The following is a 24,584-nucleotide window of genomic DNA, read 5'->3' as shown; positions in this document are numbered from 1 at the left end:
CTTGGGGCACCGGCGTCAGGCACAGGAGAGCAGAATCATGTATGGAACCAGCTCCTGGAGGGCCTGCTGTGTTGGTTCCCCAGTCCCTGGGGCTGCAAGAGCAGCTGCAGTAGCAGCCATGGCAGGGACTCGGGAACCTTTCCCCTGCCTCCTCCGCTAGGCCTCGAGAGGTTTGCTTTCTACATGGCCCCCGGGTGGGGGCGGTGGGCACAAGGTAGTGGCTGCAACTGCAGCCGCGGCAGCGGGCCAGGCAAACCCTGTTCCCTCGGAACCCGACCTGCCAGCGGGCTGGCAACAGCAGGAAGGCAGCCGAGTCCGAGCTGGAGCGCCTACGGATGGGCGAGGAAGACCACCTTCTCACCCACCACATCTCTCTCCTGCTTGCCTCTTGCTCCGTTAGCGCTACCGGTTGGCGGGCGGGGGAGGGGAGCGAGGCGCGTTATTCCCGGGGAGCTGGAGGGGGGAGGGGAGGGCATCTCTTACCGAGTTACTGAGGAGGAGGCGGTTGGAGCGCGGCGCGGCGGGGCGACGGCGGGGCTGGGTGGGTGTAAGCAAGAGTCTTACGGAAGGGAATTAGCCCCATCACCAGCCCGGACACCGGCTCCAGCGGCAGCCGCGGCGGCAGAATCCCGCCCCTTCCCACCACGCACTAGCCCCGCCTCTCCGTTCTCTTTGAGGGACAGCACTCTCCATCATAGGCTGTACATTCATGGAGTGACATGAAGATTGCCCAATCACGCTTGAAAAAACTGCCTTTTCTCCACCCCTTTATCTCCTCCTAGGCTTCTGGAGAACCATGCCAAGTCTTCCTCCACCCTCAAAGGAAAAAGAACCAATCCGCGGTTAGTAACCGCCTTTGAAGGACGCAAAAGACAACCAATAGTAAAACTAGGAGGACAGCCATTTTGCCCACTTGTAAAAGAGCCACCTTTTCCCACGAGTTGGGATCCTGTGGTGGAGTTCCGGGACTTTTTACCAACTGGAAACACTGAAAAGACAATTATATATCTTCAAGGAGTATTTATGATTTATAGGTGTAAAGGAAAAATTTCATCCTCGAGTGAAGTGAGGCATGCTGTTTAGGAGTTTGCTCCTCCCCTTAGGGGTTCTCGGCCGAACACCTGGTTTCTCCAGCCTGAGTGGCGGAGGGCGGGGTGACTCCCACCTTTCCTCTCTTTGCTTCCCGCAGGGCTTGACGGGAACTGTAGTTCTTGGGAGGTACCCGTGCTGTCTTCTTGACCAATTAGGAGGGATCAAGTTTTTAAGGTTTTGGAGCTGAGTGTTTTTCACCACTCTAGGAAAGGAGAGAAGGTACAAGGAATGGTCAGGCGTTTTCTCAGAACACTACAGAGATTTTCGATTGCCGGCATTTGAACACGCCTACTTTCAGGTCGTCCCTTTAGCGTCACTTCCGCTTGGGGGCGGACACATCCCAAACCTGTGGCGGGAGTTGGAGGTTCTGCAGCGAATATACCAGGTGTGGCGGTCTCGGAGTGGCATGTCTGGCAAGTTGTTAGTTTCTTGCGTGGGAGATAGGAAGTTGAACGGAATTTAACTGCATTTTAAGGATGAGTGGGTGAAATGAGCTGGGGGTGATTCCCAAGCCTCTACTGCAGTTTACCACCTCGAGTCTTTGATCCCGGTTTTCCAGTTTTCTGGTTTGTCTATTAGATTGCACCTACATATTTGTGTAGATTGCTTCTATTCGCCATTAACCGCTTTGCGTGAAACATGGCTTAAGTTTGTCACCTTGAACGGAGTCGGAAGTTGTGAGATAACTCCTACCTTTACTTTCACAGTACGTCTAAAGTGAGCTTTGAAGGAGGAAAGGTGAACTCAGGATGGACAATCATGAAGGTCTCATTACCATTCTGTGGCAAGAGGGTGTCAACATTAATGCACTGATTAATAAAAATACTTAGGAGCCCACCGCCTATAATTAGCCTAGCAAAAGGAGGCCCTGATTTATGCTCCTTCAGCATGTCAGATTGACCATCTGTGCTGACGTTCTATTTGGGGTCTCCAGGGAGATGCATCAGTGATTAGGAAAGAAAGGCCTTCCCAATCCAAACTTGATGCAGCTCTCGTAAATTTTTCTCCCTTCTTTTCTACTGACACTCTTTTATAAATAATCTTATATTTGTTGAGAACTTACACTGCTAGGCACAATACCACACTCTTTGAGTGTAGAGCCATTTCCAGAAAGATTGATTCCTTGTCCAAAAGTAGTGAGGGAAAGACTGAACAAAATTAATGATCGTTTTACTCGCTTTTTCTCTCTCCCTTAATTGAGTCAAGCCTTCCTTAGTCTTATGTGTTTACTTGATTTTCTGTTTCCAGTATACCTTTAGATTAAAACAAGTATGTTTTCTCTTCATTATTTTTGCCGAAGCACTAAGTTCAATACTAATCTGTGTTTCTTTTGTTATTGTTGTTCTGTCTTTTGGTATCAGGGGCACTTAACCACTGGGTCACATCCCCAACACTTTTTTATATTTTATTTTGAGATAGATTGCTGAGACTGGCTTTGAACTTTCAATCTTCCTACCTCGGCCTTGGGAGCTGCTGGGATTACAGGCCAGTGCCACTGCACCTGGCTTTAAGGAGTGGTTTTTATATATCATGTAATAATAAATTACTGGGGTAATCCTTTTAGATATAAGAATGTGATCAGACATTTTAGCCATACAATTTTTCCATCTACCAAAGTGTTGTCTCTTACTTTTTAATGAAGTTAGGATTCTTTTTTTTTTTTTTGCCTGGGGTGTAGGTGTGGGAGTGGGTCAGAGGTAGTTCTGGGAATTGAACCAAGGGCCTCCCACGTGCTAAGCTGGAGTTCTGCCACTGAGCTACATCCCCAACCCCCAGGTAGGATTTCTAATGATAATTTAGTAATAGAGACTTGTATAGAAGCTTAGTTTTTTTTTTTTTTTTAATAAGCACTTTTAGTGTAAATCAAGACAATAAACAGAAATGATGACCATCATTTTATTGTTTCTTCTGAGCCAGAAATAAGGTTGTATGTATTTAGTATATTGTCCTTGCCACAATCTGTAGGTTTTGTTTTATTTATTTATATTTTCGGGTGCTGGAGATTGAACCCAGGGCCTCATGTATTCTTAACGTGCTCTACCGCTGACCTATACACCCATCCCTAGTTTTGTTTTACGGTTCAAGAATTTGGGGCTCTGTGAAGTTAAATAAGACTTTTAAGTCCTGAGATTCCTCATCAATACATTTTGTAGCCGAGATTCATATCCAGGTCTGTCTCATTACTGAACTCTTACCAACTGCTCATCCTACTTCTCAAATATTTCACTTTTTCCCAGTATGTGCCAGACGTGTAGAAAAATATAAAATTACATCCCAAAATTCTGGAACAAGTAATGGCAATGGTTTCTTCTTTTAAGCTATCTTTTGCCATGTACATAATACTTGTATTTTAAAACTTAGGAGAGTATACAAAAGAAAGATGTTGTGCAATCCTATTATCCAGAGATACCACTATTTACAGATATTTCGCTCTTTACTTATGAGCACAGATGTGGCTTACTGGAATCTTACTGCTTTACTTTTTTGGGTGGGTATTGGGAATTCAACTTAGGGATACTCAACTACTGAACTACATCCCCACCCCTATTTTGTATTTGATTTAGAGACAGGGTCTCACTGAGTTGCTTAGTGCCTCTCTTTTGCTGAGACTGACTTTGTACTCTGATCCTCCTGCCTCAGCCTCCCGAGCCACTGGGATTACAGGGGTGCACCACTGTGCCCGGCTCTAATATAACTTTTGATAGTAATTTCTATTTCATTGAAGAGGTATAAGCAAACCATTCCCTGCTGATGGATATTTACCTTGTGTTCAGTAATTTTTTTATTGTGATGAAAACACAATATAAAATTTACCATCTTAACTATTCACAAGTACAGATAGTACAGTTGTGTTAATTAATTGTATACACCTTGTATATTATAGTAGTGTAATTTATTTATTTATTTATTTATTTATTTATTTTTGGCACTGGGGATTGAACCTGGGGCTGCTTTACCACTGAGCTACTGAGTCCTTTTTATTTTTTTTATTTTGAGACAGGGTCTTGTCAAGTTGCTTAGACCCTTAGTAAATGGCTGAGACTGGTTTTGAACTTGCAGTCCTCCTGCCTCAGCCTCCTGAGTTGCTGGGATTACAGGCATGTACCACTATGCCCTGCCAGTAGTGTGTAATTGTATGCAACAGGTCTCTGGATCTTTTTCTTTCAAAATTGAAATTCTGTACCAACTAAACAACTCCCCTTCTTTCCTTCCCACCACCCTCTTCTTTGTGTTTCTAAAAAGTTTGACTTTTGTAAGTGAAATCATGCAGTGTTTTATTTTTGTGACTGGTTTATTTTACTTAGCATAATATCTTCAAGGTTTATTCATGTTCTGACTTTTGATAGGATTTCCTTTTCTTAGGGATGAATTCCTTGTATGTATATGCCACATTTTCTTTATGCATTCATCTGTTTGGTACATTTAGGTTACTTCCACCTTTTGACTTCTGTGAATAATGCTACAGTGAGCAGGATAGTGCAAATATCTCTTCTAGATTCTGTTTTCAATTCTTTTGAATGTAAATCAAGAAGTGGGATCTTTGAATTGTATATTAGGCTTTATAAGCAAGATTCATAAGCATTTTTTTTGTATACTTGCCTGATTATCCCTTGAGTCTAATTTTTCAGAAGTAGAAATATTTAGCCATGAGTACCCTGTAATTCCAAAATTGTGTCATATTGTTATGATTGTGTTTGAGAAAATCCGTTTTACATCTTTTACTGTCTTCATTCTGCTTGTAAAAAGTGATGGCTCATTTAATTTGTATCTAGTTGAATTTTATTGTTGAGCATATTTTATATACATATTGGCCCTGGTGTTTAGTTTCTTGCTGTCAATGTCTCATCATAATTTTAAAGTAATTACTTAATAGCTAATTCACTCGTAATAACGTTTTTGAGTGTTTACTCCCATGTAGAAATGTCTTATTTAACCTTTTAATGTTTTCCCATGAGTTAAAAATTTAAATTTATTTTGGTGTGCAAAGCTATAAGTCTTTTCCTTTCTAGTTTCTGGTTAATTTTGATGCTAAGAAATACTCTAGCATAATAAAAATTTTATAATTATCTGTAATATTGTTTGGTTTAAGGAATGATATAAGAATAATTCATACTTTTTTCCTTTTTTGTGGTATAGGGACTGAATACAGGGCCTTAGGCATCCTAGGTGACTGCTTTATCATTGAGCTACATCTCTCAGCTCCATCTTTTTATTTTATAAAGGCTAGTTTTGTCATTTGTTAAATAATTCATCTCCTCGACCCACTGATTTGAAATGCCATTTAAATCATTTTCATATCTAAGATATACTTGGTTCTCTTTGAATGCTGTTCTCTTCTATGTCTTTGACTTATAGCATATCCATTCTTTAATTTCTGTAACTTTATGTTTTGAAATCTAGTGAGTAAAATGTGGTCCCACTCTTTTCAGACATTTTCTTGTTATTCTCAAATTGTCTTATATTCTACTAGATTTTTGGAATCATTTTGTCAAGTTAAAAATAAATCTCTGCACTTTTACATTTTAACAAAATTCAACTGTTGACATTTAAGTAGATTCTGAATACTACCTCTTAAAGGAAGAGAAGTACTCTATTTTAACGATAGAGATTTTTGATAGGTATCATAGAAATCAAATGTGTCATTCTGTGCTTTTCAAAAATGTTTTAGTTACAGAGTTGGATCTAAATGGTTGCAATGTTAGAGGAGATTTCATTTTAAAAATTATATGATTACTTTTTTATACTGAGGTCTTCCTTTTATGAGTGACTTCCAGTTGAACCTAGAGATTTCTGAATTTTTATCTCTGACTTATAGCTGTTTATCCCATTGTACTTCATTACCTTCCCTAGGTGTTTCAAATTCAACATGCCTCAAATCTTAGCCCACATATTTACTCCCAAATCTGTTCCTCTTCTCTCTATTCTCTATCTCAGTTGTTTATTTGGTCCAGAAATATTTATTGATCATTCACTAAGAGAATTGGACCATTCAGCCTGAGTTTGTTTCCTAGTTGTGCTGTTTACCTGAGGCAGATTGGTTGACCATCTGTGTCTCAATTTCTTTATCTGTAAAACTGAGATAATTGAGATCATAAGACTATTTTCCTCAGAGGTTTTTATGAAGATTAAATGACTCAATATATGTAAGACGATTTAGAAGTGCCTGGCACATTGTGCGTGTTGTTTTTTGTTTTGTTTTTGGTGTACTGGGGATTGAAGCCAGGGTCTTTCTTGCATATGCGTTGAGAAAGCACTCTACAGCAGGTGTGGTGGCCCATGCCTTTAATCCCAGCAATTTGGGAGCCTGAGGCAGGAGGATTGCAAGTCAGAGGCCAGCCTCAGCAATTTAGCAAGGTCCTAAGTGAGACCCTGTATCAAAATAAAAAGTAAAAAGATCTGGGGATATTGCTTAGTGGCTAAGCACCCCTTGGTTCAGTCCCTGGCACTAAGAAAGTTAAAAAAAAAAAAAAAAAAAAAGTAAAAGAAAGAAAGCACCCTACCACTGAGCTGCATCTCCAGCCTGTGTGTTGCTTTTTATTAGTATTGATTCCTTTAACTAGGGTGATACTAGGTCTTAGTCTGCTGAAGTAAAACAACAAACAAGATGGTCTTTGGTGTCTGACTTTATGAAGATATTTTAATAGGAGAATTTTATGGAGAGAGAAAATTTTAAATAAACAGATAAGAATAATTGCCAGTAACAATTAAGGAAACTAAATGACATTAAGGCCAATGTGGGGGATCTATTTTAGCTCAATGTGTTGAGAGCTATTTTAGTATTCTAATTGAGTAGCAATGATGTCTTGGGATAGATGATAGCAATGAGATTAGGGGAAATAGGTAGATTTCAATATATTTTGGGAATAATGAATAACAAGTGGATTCAATTCAACTGTTTGAGGAAAGGCAGAGATCAAGAGGCTGGGGTTGTAGCTCAGTGGTAGAGCACTTGCCTGGCACAGGTGAGGAACTGGGTTTGATCCTCAGCACTGCACAAAAACAAATAAATAAATAATAAAGGTTAAATTCTTTAAAAAAAAATAATAAAATCCAGGTGGCCACTTTCAGTGACTTATGTAATTACATTACTTACTAAGAAACTGCGTAGGGAGCTCACAAATTTGGTGGAGAAATCAAGACTTTGGTTTGGGACATTTAAAAAATGTCACTTTTTAAATCGTCTTATATATATTAAGTCATTTAAAAAATGTCCCAAAGTTCTGTGAGGCATCCAAAATGTCAGGTAGGTAATTAGATATAGGATTCTGACGCTGAGAAATTACAGATGGTATTACTGTACTGTTTGTGGTAGTCTTCTAAAAGGTTAGCCTTGTTCCCACATCCATTCTTTTAATCTTGACAAAGAAATCTTTAAAAAATAGCAACCCGATTCCTTACAGAATAAAGTCCAACCTCTTTTAATATAGGAGGACCTCTCTGACCTAGCCTATTTTTTTTTTTTTTACTTTTTTACCACTCTTTAGTGGGGGAAATCACTGGGGATTGAACCGAGGGGTGCTCTACCACTGAGCTACATCCCAGCCCTTTATATTTTTTACTTTGAGACAAGGTCTTTTCATTATTGCAGAGACCTGAACTTGCAATCCTGCCTCAGCCTCCCAAGTAACAAGTATGCAACACCACTCGTGACTTTTATTTTATTTTTGCCACTTTTTTTAATGCATTTTATTCTTTAGCTGTGTTAAACTATTTAGAATTTTCAAAACTTTGTACCTTTGCAAATATGACTTCTTTTTTCCTGATTCTCCATCTGCAAACCCTACTCTTCCTTCAAGTTTCATCTTGTAGCATATATTAGGTAGTTAAATAAGGAGTATCATGTGCCAAATATTTTTTCTATATGAAGTCTTCTTTACTCGCTACCTTACAGAATCAACATTTCCCCTCATGTACAGTACTTTATATGGCACTTATCACATTGTATTGTGATATTTATGTGTACAACTTTCCCTTCCTTGATTGTACCCAGAGGTGAGGCTACAATAGCTAATCTTCATATCCTCAATATCTCCTGTAGTGTCTGATATACAATAGGCACTCCTTAAGTATTTGTTGAGTGATTTGGAGAGGCGGTGTTTTATAGTGGCTTTTAAGTTAAACCAATCTGAGTTCCAGGCTTAATATCACCAGTCACTAACTGTTAAACCTTGTGTAAATTATTTAATGTCTCTGAACCTCAATTTTCTTGTCTTTACTGTGAGAATAATAATACTTTGTGAGTTTTTTTGAGAATTATAGGAGATTTTTCTAAAATTTCCTAGTATACTGCTCATGAAAAGAGGTCAGCCAATAAGTGGGAGTTATTTTATCACTAGTTTCAAAACAGTTGTCTGTGGAATGAAAGATTCTAGTGCCCTTGCTTTTAAAGTAATTAAATATTAGATATGGTAGTTTAAAAAGCTCCATAACAAATGAATTAGAAAATGTTATGTAATTATATACTTATTGAAATTAATCTATTGTCATTTTATAATATTCAATTTTACTAATGAAACATTATTTCAGTTTATTAAATTTAGGTTGTAGTTCACAAACTAAATGTAATATAGTTAGTTACATCTGTAACTGTAGTTATATCAGGTATCAATAGTGACATAGAATATATACTGTATATAAGCATGGAGTATGTTAAAATATGAAATAGGCACATTCTCAACTCCTTATAAAATTTGAAGAGTTACTAGTATTGAATATATGACTTTGTGTAAAATCACCTTACAAATATTATAGTAGATTAGTAGATCTCTTCATTGATTACCTTTTCAACTCATAAGCACAACTGTTTGATTGTGTATCAGTTTGTGCCTTCTGGAGTCCATGTACTTTAAAGGGGGAGTGTCCAATAGACCTCCCCTATTCAACACTTGTAGAAACTGGTGATTTACTCAAGCTGAATTTATATTTCCAATAAGGAACTTAGAACTAGTTATATTATTCCATGATTTTTGCCCCCCTTGGCAGTAGTACTAGGGATTGAACCCAGGGCTTTATGCATGCTGCATTCTGACATTGAGTTACATTGCCAGCCTTTTTATTTTGAGACAGGGTCTAAGTTGCCCAAGAAGTTGTCAAATTTGTGATCTTCATGCCTTAACCTTGTAGTAGCTGGGATACAGGCATGTGTCTCCATGCCTGAAATGTAAATACTTTTGTACTGATTTCACTTAACTCTGGGGAAAGATATTTACTGAGGTTACTAGCTTCTAGCCCCTCACTACCACCTCTGTCCCACTGCCTTCTATTAGCAATGTGTGGGGAGGGTTAAGAAGGTGGAGTTGAATACTCAAGTCTTTTTTTTTTTTTTTTTTTTTGGTGAATAATCGATTATTATTATCATATCACCCAAGATTCACTTAAGATGTTTAAGTTTTACACTTACGGTATGTCTCTGTAGCCAAACTGCCATAGTGTTTAGGACATTTCCACTGATAATTTTTGTTTGACAAGAAAGCATTTATATAGTTTAGTTATCTAAGCTGGGAGTGTTGGTACATGCCTGTAATCTCAGCAGCTAGGGAGGCTGAGGCAGGAGGATTGCAAGTTTAAGGCCAACCTCAATGAGACCCTGTCTCAAAATAAAGGACTGAGGTGTAGCTTAGTGATAGAGTGCTCCTGGAATCATTTCCCAGTACTGGGGGGAAAAAAGTCATCTAGGTGAACAGAAATTATTTTTAAATTGGGCCTAAGATTTGTTTGATATTATGGTTTAGGAAGAGTTTTGAATATTTAGGCCTCCTCCCTGTCTTGGAATTTTCTAGGATAAACTTTGGACACATCATAATGGATTTTTAGTTCCTGCACTGTTGTGACTCCTGGGAACTTTATTTCCACACTAGTTCAGCCATGCACTCCTATGTCTACACTTTATACCTCTCATCCCTAGGAACTATTCTACCTCTGGACTTGTAGCGTGGTCTCCTGGTCCTTTGAAACTTTAATATAATAATATTGAGTGCTTAGTGCCAGGCACTGTTCTATGTGCATGGAGAACACAAGTAAATAAAACAGACAGAAATCTCTAACTCAGTGAAGCTTATATTCAAGATGGGAGAGACAGACAATAAGCAAAAAGCATAAGTAAATTGTGTAGTACTTTATAAGTGATAAGAACTGTCCAGAAAGAAAAAGTCACTGGGTGTGGTGGCACATTCCTGTAATTCCTACTACTCAGAAAGCTGAGGCAGGAGCATCACAAGTTTGTGATTAGCCTTGGAAACTTAGTAACTTAAACTTGGAAACTTAAGGAGGCTGGGTTTGTGGTTCAGTGGTAGAGTGCTTGCCTAACATGTGTGAGGCACTAGGATGAGTCTCAGCATCACATATAAATAAATGAGTAAAATAAAGGTCTATCAACATCTAAAAAGCTTTTTTAGAAAAATAATAAAATCAAAATGGCTGAGATGTAGCTTAGTGGTAGAGCACTTCCCTAGTACGCAGGATTCCATGGATTCAGTTTTTAATAATGCAAGAAAGAAAGAATGAGAGGAAGAAGAGAATGAAAGAAGATGAAGAGTAAGACAGGGACGAGACATGGGGAATTGCAATTTTAAATAAGGTGGTCATGTTAAGTTTTCTTGGAGAAAGTGACATTTCAGAAAAGCCTAAAGTGGGAATGATAGTTTTGCAGATCATCTTGTGGTAAGGGTGATGTAGGAAGATAGATTAGCTAGTGCAAAGTTCTAAGACAGAAACAAACAGGGACATTAGCTTGATAGAAAGAATTAAGTGAGGTAGAGAGGTAAGGGGAACGGTACAGAGAGTATAAGAAAGTGGAAGCCATTAATAGGACTTTAACTTATGTCTAAATAAAATTGAGAGCCATTGAAGAGTTCTTTTTTTTTTTTTTTTTTTTCTTCTTTCTTTACTGGTTTTTTAGTTGTTGATCTACCTTTATTTTATTTTATTTATTTGTATGCAGTGCTGAGAATTGAACCCAGTGCCTCACACATGCTAGGCAAATGCTCTACCACTGAGTCACAACCCAGCCCCTGAAGAGTTCCTAAAAGCTCTTTTTTCGAAGTATCTCACTAATTGCTCTATGGAATGGAGAATGTAGGGGGAAAGGTTAAAGTGGTGGGTGAAGGGGAGGTGGATATCATATTCTTGCAGAAATTCAGGCCAAAGTTGATGGTGACTTAGATCAGGCAAGTTATTTGGAGGTGGTAGGAAATGGTGGGATTCTGAATAAAGCCAATAAGAGATACTGATAGACTGATGTGCACTGTGAAAACAGAGGAGCAGTAAAGGTGTCGGTATGAGCAACTGGAAGGAGAAATGAGTAAGGTCATGGATGGAACAGAGTTTGGGGGAAAGAGCTAGAATTTAGTTTTAGATATGTTTGAGATATCTCTTAGCCAAGTAGCGATGTTTGGTTAGATATTTGCATTTTAAGTTCAGGAGAGTTTTCTCTTTGTAAATGGGAGTCACTGGCATAGAGGTAATATTTAAAGCAAAGAGACCAATGAGATCACTAAGGAATAGAAGTAAGAACTAAGCCCCTGGTCCATTCTACCTTAAAAGTGGATAAGAAGATGAGTTTGGCAGCACAGGCCCATAATCCTAGCAATCCAGGAAATTAGGGCAGGAGGATCACAGGATCAAGGCCAGTCTCAGCATTCAACTTAGTGAGACCTTATCTCAAAATAAAAAATTAAAAGGGCTGTAGGTGTAACTCATAGTTAAAGCACCTGAGTTCAATCCCCAGGACTACAAAAAAGAAAAAAAGAAAAAAAAAGTGATGTGAAGTCAGCAAAAGTTTAGACTAAGAAGGAATAACAAGTGAGGTAGGATGAAAACCATGAGATGGTAGTGTCCTCGAATCTAATTGGGAAAAAAATGATTTAATGAGGAGGGAGTGATGTAGTAAAAGATCCAGTCAGATAAAGATTTGAGAATAACTTCCTACTCTTTTTGTTTACCTCCAATGCAGTAAACATTATGTACTATATATGTACTTTATATGTACTATAGCCTCTTCATAGAACACTCTTGGATCCTTTTATGTTTGGTTAATGTCTTTTTTGTTCTGGTCTCAACTTTGAGATATATATATATTTATCTAAGAAGTCTTCTAAACTCCCAAATCTGAAAAAATGAGTCCCTATTATATTCTCTCTTATTACCAGTACTTTTCTATTTCTTCAGAACTGTATTAATACTTAGTATTATATATCCAGAGCCTAGCCCAATGTCTTCCACATGTGAACCCCAAATCTGTTGAATGCATGACAGAATAAAATCCTGAATAACTATAATTCTTGAGAGGGCAAATATTTTTACTGTGAAGCAGAATGCACCACCATTGGCGCTTTTTTTTTTTAATTAAATATTTTTAATTCATTTCTATGGTTGTACACAACGTAGATTCATACAATTCATGTAATCATGCATATACATAGGGTAATACTGCCTGTTTCATTCTACTATCTTTCCATCTCCCACCCCCTCCCACCCTATTTTCCTCTATACCATCCAAAGTCCCTTCATTCTTCTCTCCCTACCCCCAATACCCCCTCTCATTATATATCGTCATCCACTTATCAGAGAAAACATTCAGCCTTTCTTTGGTTTTTTGGGCTTGGCCTATTTCACTTAGCATGATATTTTCCAACTTCATTTACCAGCAAATGCCATAATTATATTCTTCTTTATGGCTGAGTAATATTCTATTGTGTATATATACCACAGTTTCCTTATGCATTCGTCAATTGAAGGGCATCTAGGTTGGTTCCACAATCTAGCTATTGTGAATTGGGCTGCTATGAACATTGATGTGGCTGCATCACTGTAGTATGCTGATTTTAAGTCCTTTGGGTATAGACCAAGGAGTGGGGTAGTTGGGTCAAATGGTGGGTCCATTCCAAGCTTTCTGAGGAATCCTCATACTGCTTTCCAGAGTGGCTGTACCAATTTGCGATTCCACCAGCAATGTATGAGTGTGCCTTTTCCCCCAAATCCACGCCAACACTTATTATTGCTTGTGCTCTTGATGATAACCATTCTGATTGGAGTTAGATGAAATCTTAGGGTGGTTTTAATTTCCATTTCTCTAATTACTAGGGATGATGACCACTTTTTCATATATTTGTTGATCACCTGTGTATCTTCTTCTGTGAAGTGTCTGCCCATTTCCATAGCCCATTTATTGATTGGGTTCTTTGTATTTTTGGTGTAAAGTTGTTTAAGTTCTTTATAAACTTTGGAGATTAGTGCTGTGTCTGAGGTGTGCGTGGAAAAGATTTTTTCCCACTCTGTAGGATCTCTTTTCACATTATTGATTGTTTCCTTTGCTGAGAAAAAGCTTTTTAGCTTGAATCTACCCCTTTTATTGATTCTTGGTTTTATTTCTTGCACTCTGGGGGTCTTGTTAAGAAAGTCTGACTCTAACCATTGGAACTTTCTTGTGGTGAAAAAGGAGGAAAGACCCAAACTTAAATACTTCTGCTACTAGCTACTGTTCTTAGAGTTTTACCTTTCTGGACCTCATCATTCCAAACGGTTTTTTCCATTTTTTTAAAAGTCACACTTTTTATCTTGTGATAGTTGTAAATTCATAGGCATCTGTAAGAAATAAGGCAGAGGGAGAGCCTGCTTATCTTTTACCTAGTTTTCCCTAAAGGTAACATCTTGTAAAAATAATACAATATCTCATTCTGGATATTGACATAGTCAAGTAAAGAACAGTTCCATCCCACAAGCATCCCTCATGTTGCCTTTTATTAAAAGGCACACACTTTTATTGGAAGGCCACTACCCCTTCTATCCTGCCCCACCTTAATCCCTGACAACCACTACTCTGTTCTCTATTTCTGTAATTTTTCCATTTATGTTGAATGTTAGTTGTAGTTCACTTATTCTTTGTATCTCTTCTGTAGTAAATTGTTTGCTTTCAGTAAATCATCATTTTAAAAAATAAAAGTAAATTTATCTCCTTAAAGTATATAGTTTCCCTGACCACCATTTGCTTATTATTTCCACAGCAAATCTCTCGGTAGTATATTTTAACAATATCTGCTACTTCTTAATACAACTCTACTATTTATTTAAGAGTCAGTGAATTCAAATTGAGTATACCTTGTTTCCAATTGATTACCACTTTGATCTTAAAAATTGAAAATAAAAGCAGAGTGCAGCGGTGCTTATCTGTAATCCCAATGACTCTGGGGGTGGAGGCAGGAGTTTCACAAGTTTGAAGCCAGCCTCATCAACTTAGTCAGATTCTCAGCATCTTAGGAAGACCCTGTCTCAAAATAAAAAATAAAAAGGACTTAGGGATGTAGCTCAGTGGCAAAACACCTCTGTGTTCAATCCCTTATAAACTGACCCCCACAAAAAAGATTGAAAATAAAAACTATCCTTCATTTTCAAGTGTTGCTTATCAAGAGTTACTTAGAAAATACTTTGCTAGATTTTGCTTTAACTAAATTTCCCTAGCTGATAGTTGTTTTCATAATTTTAATAACATGGTATTAAAAATTATATTGTTGGTTCCCTTTTGATAGCCTTCTTTCATCTTTAGTAAATTAGTATACATTGAATAAAATCTTTTTTTTCCTCCAAAATTGTTGAACTAAATACTCCACAGTTTTCATGCTTAGAAAAGGATGTGCAATTATTGTCACTGTTGGTTTCCTGGTAGTTTAGAAGGAAGACCAAATACTAAACCTGAATCTTCAGTTGTTAATATAATGTTGGTTACATCTGTTTTTTTGTAGCAGTTGAACATATATGGTTGAACTTAATGAGATTTTTCTTATTATAACTTTTTTTTTTTTTTTGGTGGTGATACTAGAGATTAAGCCCAGAGTCTCTATCACGGATGGCAAGCACTCTTTCACTGAACTGCATTTATTTATTTATCCAGCCCTTTATTTATTTTTTAAATTTTATTTGAGACAGGGTCTTGCTGAGTTGCCAAGGCTAGCCTTGAATTTGTGACATCTGCCTCAATCTCCTGAGTAGCTGGGATTACATACCCATACCACCACACCCAGCCTATTTTTTTAGGCTACTAATTACCTACTAATTTTAATAGTTTAGATAGTAGTGTAAATGGAAAAAAAGCATTTTGAATATTATTTTATTTTAATATTAACAAAACATTCATGTTCTATGAAATATAATGTATTTTTAGTTTTTTTAATGTATCCAGACATCTGTTTGAATCATCAGCAAGCCACAATATAATCAGAAATTCAACTGAAATTTTCTCCGAACATTTTCATACTCCTTTAGACTTCTTTGATTTTTTTTTTTTTTTTTTTTGCAGTGCTGTGGATTCGAACCCAGGGCCTTGTGCTTGCACGGTAAGCACTCATCCAACTGAGCTATATCCCGAGCCCTGATATTTACACCGAATAATTTAAAAATCTTATTTGTAACTTTTTAAAATTATGGTAACTTTAGTTTCATTTTTATTTTTACAAATATAGTACCTCAGCTAGTCCTTACAACATAAATCATATAGATTACAAGTGACCTCAATTTAGCAGATTTTTTCATGCACTGTGAAAGTTTTTTACAAAGTAAATAAAGCAAAAAGTAATCTTGAACAAAGATAATAGACAGTAAAATCGTTTTTGTATTTTTTATGCTTCCTTCCTGTTCTATCTTAAAATGTTTCATTTTATACTATTCTGAAAATTGCTTCTGGACTCCCTATTACTTCTGGAAAGTGTACATGACTGTGCTGCTATTACCTTGCCAAAATGGATTTCACTTAATCCCTGCTCCTTTGAGTTTTGACTTTCTGGATTAAAGTCCCAAATGGACATATCTGATTAGCAAACTCATTAACTATAAGGCTGACTGATATTTCTTTTATTAAGCCTCCATCACTTCCTATATGAATTCTAGATTCATAGATATTTAAGCCTACTTGATATTTCCTCTTCATATTTTGTAGTCATCTCAAATTTCATGTATTCTCCTAAAAGATTTATTGAGCCCCCCCAATTCATTTCTTCTATAGTCATCTTAATCTTCTATATTACTGACTCTATTGCTGTTGTGCTACATCTTGATCCCACATTTTTCTCATTTTTCATGTGTACTCTGTTACTAAGTCCTCTTTGCTTTATGTCTGATACAGTTCCCAAATCTCTCCAGTTTCACTGATAAAGATAATTTTTGCCTTGTCCTTTGTAACCTATTAATAGGTTTCTTGCTTCTGTGCCTTCCCCATTTGAACCATTCTCTATTTGTTCAGTTTTGTTGTAGATGTTGTTGAGAGGGTTTTAAGGTTGTTCATTTCTTGGTGTTTATGAAGACAAATTCAGATAGACCTGAGTCACATATCATTTTCAATCCACTTGCCTACTGAAGCAGAGGAGGCCTTGTTGACTGACCAAATCTTGTAGGGACATTCATTCCCTGTGGTGCATTTGTCCTCCACAGGTAGTTTTTTGAAATTTAAGTCGTATTGTGACATTCCCCTGCTTAAAACTCTCCAGTAAGTGTTGTCCAATAGACCTTTCAGTAGATAGAAATGTTCTCTATGTGGACTGTTCAATATCATAGCTACTAGCCATTGTGGCTGTTGAGCCCTTGAAGCAACTGATGTAATTGAGCTGAAATTTTGATTTTATTTAATTTTAATTAAATTTTAAAAATAAAAAAATTTAATGATGTATTGAACAGAACAGTTCCATTCCATTCATTCATTCATTCTCTTGATTTTTTTTTTTTTGGCTGTGTGTGGAATCAAAACCAGAACCTTGAAGATAGTAGACAAACACTACCATTGAGTTGCTACAGCCCCAGTCCACTTTCCTTTATTTTTATTTTTTTGGTGGCGGGCGGGTACTGGGGTTTGAACCCAGCAGCTCCTAACCACTGAGCAACATTCCTTTTTATTTTTTGTTTTGAGTCAGGGTCTCATTAAGTTGTTTAGGACCTCACTAACTTGCTGAGGCTGGCTTTGAACTTGCAATCTTCCTGTCTCAGCCTTCCAAGCCACTGGAATTACAGGTGTGCCCTACCATGCCAGGCTGCCTTTCTGTTTCTTGAAAACATCAAGCTCTTTTTTAACTCAGGGCCTTTGCACTGATGTTCTCTGCCAGGAGTGCTTTTCTCTTAATTTTGAACCTGATCGACTTTTACATCCTTCAGATCATAGACCAAACTTTACCTATTAAAATGCACTATTTCTGCTCAGCCTTCCTCAAGTGGCTGTTTGCATGTTAACTTTCCTGTATTTCCGCTATGATGTAATTAATCATCTTGTTTCTTTATTTACTTTCATCTTCTTTCAGAATATAAGCCCTGTGAGGGTATGGGCCTTGATTCTTCAGATCATGGCATGTAATACCTATTTGTTTTTAGTAAATAAAACTTTTTAAATTCTTTAGAGTCTTAGTAGACATAGAAGTTGATAGTAGTTGGTTACTTTTGAGGGAAGAGGGGACCTAAAGTTTTACAAGTCTTTAAGTGACCATCATGTGAAAAGCAAACTTGTTTAAAAAAATTGAATGAGATTATTTATAAACAGATGCAACTAAATATGAAATATGATTATTAGAGAAGCATTACAGAATAGTGGTTTAAAAGGACTTTTTTTTATTGTAAACAAATGGGATACATGTTGTTTGTCTGTTTGTACATGGGTTAAAGGCATACCATTTGTATAATCATAAATTTACATATGATAATGTTGTTTGATTCATTCTATTATTTTTTCCCTTCCCCCCCACCCCTCCCACCCTTCTTTTCCCTCTAAACAGTCCTTTCTTCCTCCATTCTTCTCCCGCTCCCTAACTCTAACACTAACCCTAACCCTAACCCTAACTCCCCCCACACTCCCCCTTATGTGTCATCATCCACTTATCAGCGAGATCATTCGTCCTTTAGTTTTTTGAGATTGGCTTATCTCACTTAGCATGATGGTCTCCAATTTCATCCATTTGCCTGCAAATGCCATAATTTTATCGTTCTTTATGGCAGAGTAATATTCCATTGTATATATATACCACAGTTTCTTTATCCACTTATCAATTGAAGGACATCTAGGTTGGTTCCACAATCTGGCTATTGTGAATTGAGCAGCTATGAACATTGATGTGGCTGTATCTCTGTAGTATGCTGATTTTAAGTCCTTTGGGTATAGACCAAGGAGTGGGATAGCTGGGTCAAATGGTGGTTCCATTCCAAGTTTTCTAAGGAATCTCCACACTGCTTTCCAGAGTGGCTGCACTAATTTGCAGCCCCACCAGCAATGTATGAGTGTACCTTTCTCCCCACATCCTCGCCAACACCTATTGCTTGTATTTTTGATAATCGCCATTCTAATTGGGGTGAGATGGAATCTTAGGGTGGTTTTGATTTGCATTTCTCTTATTACTAGAGATGTTGAACATTTTTTCATATGATTGTTGATTGCTTGTAGATCTTCTTCTGTGAAGTGTCTGTTCATTTCCTTAGCCCATTTGTTGATTGGACTATTTGTATTCTTGGTGTAGAGTTTTTTGAGTTCTTTATAGATTCTGGAGATTAGTGCTCTATCTGAAGTATGATTGGCAAAGATATTCTCCCACTCTGTAGGTTCTTTCTTCACATTACTGATAGTTTCCTTTGCTGAGAGAAAGCTTTTTAGTTTGAATCTATCCCAGTTATTGATTCTTGCTTTTATTTCTTGTGCTATGGGAGTCCTGTTGAGGAAGTCTGGTCCTAGGCCGACATGTTGAAGATAGGGACCTACTTTTTCTTCTATAATCTGCAGAGTCTCTGGTCTGATTCCAAGGTCCTTAATCCACTTTGAGTTGAGTTTTGTGCAGGGTGAGAGATATGGATTTAGTTTCATTCTGTTGCATGTGGATTTCCAATTCTCCCAGCACCATTTGTTGAAGAGGCTATCTTTTCTCCATTGCATATTTTTGGCACCTTTGTCTAGTATTAGAAAGTTGTATTTATTTGAGTTTGTGTCCGTGTCCTCTATTCTGTACCATTGATCTACCTGTCTATTTTGCTACCAATACCATGCCGTCTTTGTTACTATTGCTTTGTAATAAAGTTGAAGTTCGGGTATTGCGATACCCCCTGCTTCATTTTTCCGGCGAAGGATTGCTTTAGCTATTCTGGGTTTCTTATTCTTCCAGATGAATTTCATAATTGCTTGCTCTATTTCTGTAAGGTACATCATTGGGATTTTAATTGGAATTGCATTGAATCTGTATAGCACTTTTGGTAGTATGGCCATTTTGACAATATTAATTCGGCCTATCCAAGAACATGGGAGATCTTTCCATCTTCTAAGGTGTTCTTTAATTTCTTTCTTTAGTGTTGTATAGTTCTCATTGTAGAGGTCTTTCACCTCTTTTGTGAGATTGATTCCCAAGTATTTTATTTTTTTCGATGCTATCGTGAATGGGGTAGTTTTCATAATTTCTCTTTCTGAGGATTCATCACTTATGTATAAAAATGCATTGGATTTATGAGCATTGATCTTGTAACCTGCTACTTTACTGAATTCACTTATGAGTTCTAAAAGTTTTCTGGTGGAATTTCCTGGTTCCTCTAAGTATATAATCATATCATCTGCAAATAGGGATAGTTTGAGTTCTTCTTCTCCTATTTGTATTCCTTTAATTTCCTTGGTCTGTCTAATTGCTCTGGCTAGAGTCTCAAGAACGATATTGAATAGAAGTGGTGAAAGAGGGCATCCCTGTCTTGTTCCAGTTTTTAGGGGGAATGCTTTCAGTTTTTCACCATTTAGAATGATATTAGCCATGGGCTTAGCATAGATGGCCTTTATAATGTTAAGGAATGTTCCCACTATCCCTATTTTTTCTAGTGTTTTGAGCATGAAGGGATGCTGTATTTTATCAAATGCTTTTTCTGCATCTATTGAAATAATCATGTGATTCTTGACTTTAAGTCTATTGATATGGTGAATGACATTTATTGATTTCGGGATATTGAACCAACCTTGCATCCCTGGGATAAAACCCACTTGATCGTGGTGCACTATCTTTTTAATATATTTTTGTATGCGATTTGCTAAAATTTTGTTGAGAATTTTTGTGTCAATGTTCATTAATGACATCGGTCTGAAATTTTCTTTCCTTGATGTGTCTCTGTCTAGTTTGGGTATCAGTGTGATATTGGCTTCATAGAATGAGTTTGGGAGGGTTCCCTCCTCTTCTATTTCATGGAATACTTTAAGAAGTATTGGAATGAGCTCTTCTTTAAAGGTTTTGTAGAACTCAGCTGAGAACCCATCTGGTCCTGGACTTTTCTTTGTTGGTAAGCTTTTGATGACCTCTTCTACTTCATTACTTGAAATTGTTCTATTTAAATTGTGTATGTCCTCCTCGTTCAATTTAGGCAATTCATATGTCTCTAGAAACCTGTTGATGTCTTCGAAATTTTCTATTTTGTTGGAATATAGATTTTCAAAATAGCTTCTAATTATGTTTTGTATTTCAATCGTGTCTGTTGTGATATTTCCTTGTTTATTCTGAATTTTAGTGATTTGGGTTTTCTCTCGTCTTCTCTTTGTTAGAGTGGCTAAGGGTTTATCAATTTTGTTTATTTTTTCAAAGAACCAACTATTTATTTTGTCAGTTTTTTCTATTATTTCTTTTGTTTCAATTTCGTTGATTTCAACTCTGAGTTTAACTATTTCCTGTCTTCTACTACTTTTGGTGTTGGTCTGTTCTTCTTTTTCTAGGGCTTTGAGCTGTAGTGTTAGGTCGTTTACTTGTTGATTTTTACTTCTTTTATTGAATGCGCTCCATGAAATAAATTTTCCTGTAAGTACTGCTTTCATAGTGTCCCAAAGATTTTGATATGATGTTTCTTTGTTCTCATTTACCTCTAAGAATTTTTTAATTTCCTTCCTAATATCTTCTGTTATCCATTCATCATGTAATAGCATATTGTTTAATCTCCAGGTGTTGGAGTAGCTTCTGTTTTTTACTCTTTCATTTATTTCTAATTTCAATCCATTATGATCTGATAGAACACAAGGTAGTGTCTCTATCTTCTTGTATTTGCTTACATTACCTTTGTGGCATAATATATGGTCTATTTTAGAGAAGGATTCATGTGCTGCTGAGAAGAAAGTGTATTCGCTCTTGGTTGGATGGTATATTCTATAAATGTCCGTTAAGTCTAAATTATTGATTGTGTTATTGAGATCTATGGTTTCTTTGTTCAATTTTTATTTGGAAGATCTGTCCAGTGGTGAGAGAGGTTTGTTAAAATCACCTAGTATTATTGTGTTATGGTCTATTTGGTTTCTGAAATTGAGAAGGATTTGTTTGACATACATGGATGAGCCACTGTTTGGGGCATAGATGTTTATGATTGTTATGTCTTGCTGATTTATGGTTCCCTTAAGCAATATGTAATGTCCTTCTTTATCCCTTCTGACTAACTTTGCCTTGAAGTCCACATAATCTGAAATGAGGATGGATACCCCAGCTTTTTTGCTGAGTCCATGTGCATGGTATGTTTTTCCCCATCCTTTCACCTTTAGTCTATGGGTATCTCTTTCTATGAGGTGGGTCTCTTGCAGGCAACATATTGTTGGATCTTTCTTTTTGATCCAATCTGCCAGTCTATGTCTTTTGATTGATGAGTTCAGGCCATTAATATTCAGGGTTATTATTGAGATATGATTAATATTCCCGGTCATTTGCTTCATTTTATTTATTTATTTATTGATTTTGACACGACTTGGTTCTTCCTTTATTTGACAATTCCTTTAGGATAGTTCCTCCCATTGCTGATTTGCTTCTTTGTTTTTCATCTCTTCCTCGTGGAATATTTTGCTGAGAATGTTCTGTAATGCTGGCTTTCTTTTTGTAAATTCTTTTAGCTTTTGTTTATCATGGAAGGATTTTATTTCATCGTCAAATTTGAAGGTAAGTTTTGCTGGGTATAAGATTCTTGGTTGGCATCCATTTTCCTTCAGGGCTTGAAAAATGTTGTTCCAGGCCCTTCTAGCTTTTAGGGTCTGGATTGAAAAATCTGCTGATATCCGTATTGGTTTCCCCCTGAATGTAATTTGATTCCTCTCTCTTGTGGCCTTTAAAATTCTGTCTTTAGTTTGTATGTTAGGTATTTTCATTATAATGTGCCTTGGTGTGCGTCTGTTGTAATTTTGTATATTTGGAGTCCTATAAGCCTCTTGTACTTGATCTTCCATTTCATTCTTCAGATTTGGGAAATTTTCTGATTGTATTTCATTGAATAGATTGTTCATTCCTTTGGTCTGTTTCTCTAAGCCTTCCTCAATCCCAATAATTCTTAAATTTGGCCTTTTCATGATATCCCATAGTTCTTGGAGATTCTGTTCATGATTTCTTACGATCTTCTCTGTTTGTTCAACTTTGTTTTCAAGGTTAAATATTTTGTCTTCCATATCTGAGGTTCTGTCTTCCAGGTGTTCTATCCTATTGGTTATGCTTTCTATGGAGTTCTTAATTTGGTTTATTGTTTCCTTCATTTCAAGGATTTCTGTTTGTTTTTTTTTCAATATCTCTAACTCTTTATTGAAATGATCTTTTGCTTTCTGTATTTGCTCTTTTAATTGTCGTTTGGTGCGATCATTCAGTGCCTGCATTTGCTCTTGCATCTCATCGTTTGCTTCCCTGATGATTTTAATTATGTGCATTCTGAACTCCCTTTCTGTCATTTCTGCCATGCTGTCGTTGGGTTTCATTGATGTAACATCTAGATTTGTTTGGGGCATTTTCTTCCCTTGTTTTCTCATATTGTTCAGGTATCAGTTGACCGCTGTGATACTGCAGATTTCCTCTATTGACTTATAATATCCCTGAAGATTTCTAGTATATCCCCTCTTAGCCTTCAGTAGCCTGAAGTCTTGGAGGAAGTTGATAATGCGGTGCTCCACAAGGAAGCTGACTCCGTAGGGGTGGTGGCCTTCCATTGGGGTATATTCCCTGCTAGTGGGCAGAGGTACCTTCACTTGCTGACGAATGGTCATCCAAAGGGGAAGTAGGATGTGGGCTGATGCAAGGCCAGTTTGGGCCTGTGTCTCTGGTTTTACAGTCCTTTTGGGAGAACCTCACCTGGCAGGGAGGACTCACCCGGTGGGGAGGTCTCGCTGGTCAGTTCCCCTCCTAGAGGTTCCGTTCAATTCAGAACTACCGCCTGGGCTGGGCAGCCTTCTTCTGCAATGTTCCCAGGGACCCGGACCTAACTCCTGGGCCTGGAAGCCTTGCCCTTCACAGACGAATCTCCTTAGGCTGCCTCTCCTTAGAGAAGCTGCCTGCAGTCCTGGAGCCTTCTCTCCGCCCCTCAGTTTGTCTGTGCGGCTGTTCCACCAAGAAACCGCCTAGGCCCTGGGACCCTGCTCTGCACCTAATCGCCTGGCTATGCAGCCCCTCCTCTGAGCAGCCATCTGGAGCCCCTTACAGTCGCTCCGAGTCCCAGTGACCCGCCACACACCTTTTCCTCCGGCAGCTACCTGGTGTTCCGTGCGGTCGCTCTAAGTCCAAGTGACCCACCACGCACCTCCTTCTCCACCAGGCAGTCACCCAGAGATCTGGTGCGTTCGTCACGAGTCCCAGGAACTCACTGTGCACCTCCTTGTTCCGACTGCCACCCATAGCCCTGGTGCAGTCACTTCGAGCCCAAGCACCCCGCCGCGCTCCTCCTCCTTCTCCAGACAACCCCCCTGTGTTTAGGAGCACTTGCTCTGAGTCCAAACCACTCACCACGCTGCTCTACCGGATAGCTGCCCGGAGCCCTGGCGCAGCTGCTCCAAGTCCAAGCGACGTGCTGAGCCCGTGCTTCTCCTTCTCCTCTGGGCAGCCCCCTGTGTTCAGGGGTGGTCGCTTTCAGTCCAAACAGCTCACTGCACACCCTCTCCTTTGGGCAGCCTCCCAGAGCTGGGGTGGGTTGCGCCGAGTCCAAGCGCTGTGCTGAGCAGCCTCCTCTCCGATGCTCCCAGTTGTCCGAGTTCACTGCTCCAGCGGGGGGAGGGGTGTCTCGCCGGGCAGCTCTACTTCACAAAGTTCCCTGCGTTCGGGGCTACCGCCCCATCCGGGACGCCTCCCCAACGGGAGAGACTCACCCGGCTGCTTTGAGTTGGTCCCAAGTCTCTCTATATCTCCTCTTCTTGAGTCCTGAGTCCTGGAGAAACACGAAACGCAGCCACCCTCTAGTCCGCCATCTTGAATCCTCAGGACTTTTTCTTTCAGACTTTAAGAATTTACAGATATATGAAATTTTAATATGGTAGAAAATTACAGTTGTGGACATTCAGTGAATGAGGAGGGTGCTAATCAGATTTTAACTGTAGGCTTAACTGATTAAAAAAATTAATTTTAATGTTTAAAAATTAATTTGATTTAGTAATTTTGAGTTAATTTAATTACTTTAAATTTGGAGTTGAGTCTTTGTATTTTATAATTTTTTAAATGTAGGTTTGCCCCATTCTTAGAAAATCTCATATGAATATGCATATGTTTAAGTCAGTTATAAAAGGAATCTTTTATGGAACA

General features: G+C 38.0%; 1 protein-coding gene across 2 annotated transcripts in view; it reads left to right on the top strand.

Annotated features, from left to right (window-relative positions):
* Positions 1-1,428: 1,428 nt before the first annotated feature.
* Positions 1,429-24,584, top strand: part of ZRANB3 (zinc finger RANBP2-type containing 3) — a 257,489-nt gene continuing 234,333 nt past the window's right edge. For both annotated transcript variants that reach the window (XM_079135617.1, XM_079135619.1), the window contains exon 1: positions 1,429-1,477. The gene's annotated coding sequence lies outside the window, so the exon portion shown is untranslated. The remainder of the gene's footprint in view (positions 1,478-24,584) is intronic.

This window comes from Sciurus vulgaris, assembly GCF_902686455.1.
Source record: "Sciurus vulgaris genome assembly, chromosome: 3".
NCBI lineage: Eukaryota > Metazoa > Chordata > Mammalia > Rodentia > Sciuridae > Sciurus > Sciurus vulgaris.
Note: the sequence above shows the minus strand (reverse complement) of the source record. Positions and strands in the feature narration are given on the sequence as shown.